This window comes from Macaca fascicularis, chromosome 1, assembly GCF_037993035.2.
Source record: "Macaca fascicularis isolate 582-1 chromosome 1, T2T-MFA8v1.1".
Taxonomy (NCBI): Eukaryota; Metazoa; Chordata; class Mammalia; order Primates; family Cercopithecidae; genus Macaca; species Macaca fascicularis.
The window spans coordinates 233,821,489-233,821,709 of NC_088375.1; positions in this window are offsets into that span (position 1 = coordinate 233,821,489).

Genomic DNA, 221 nt, shown 5'->3' on the forward strand with positions numbered 1-221 from the left:
CCGCGTCCTGCTGAGCCGGGCGCCGAGCGGGAGGCGCATCGGGGCTCCACCTGGGCTGCCCGCACCGTGCACGCGAACGCGCCCTCCCGCCCGGAGACAGCAGGCGCAGCGGTCGGAGAACCGTAGAACCACTCGGCTGGGCGTGGCACGGCGGGGCGGGGAACGGGGCGGGGCCTGGGCGGCGGAAGTGCGCCGCAGCGCGGCATTCTGGGGCCGGAAGT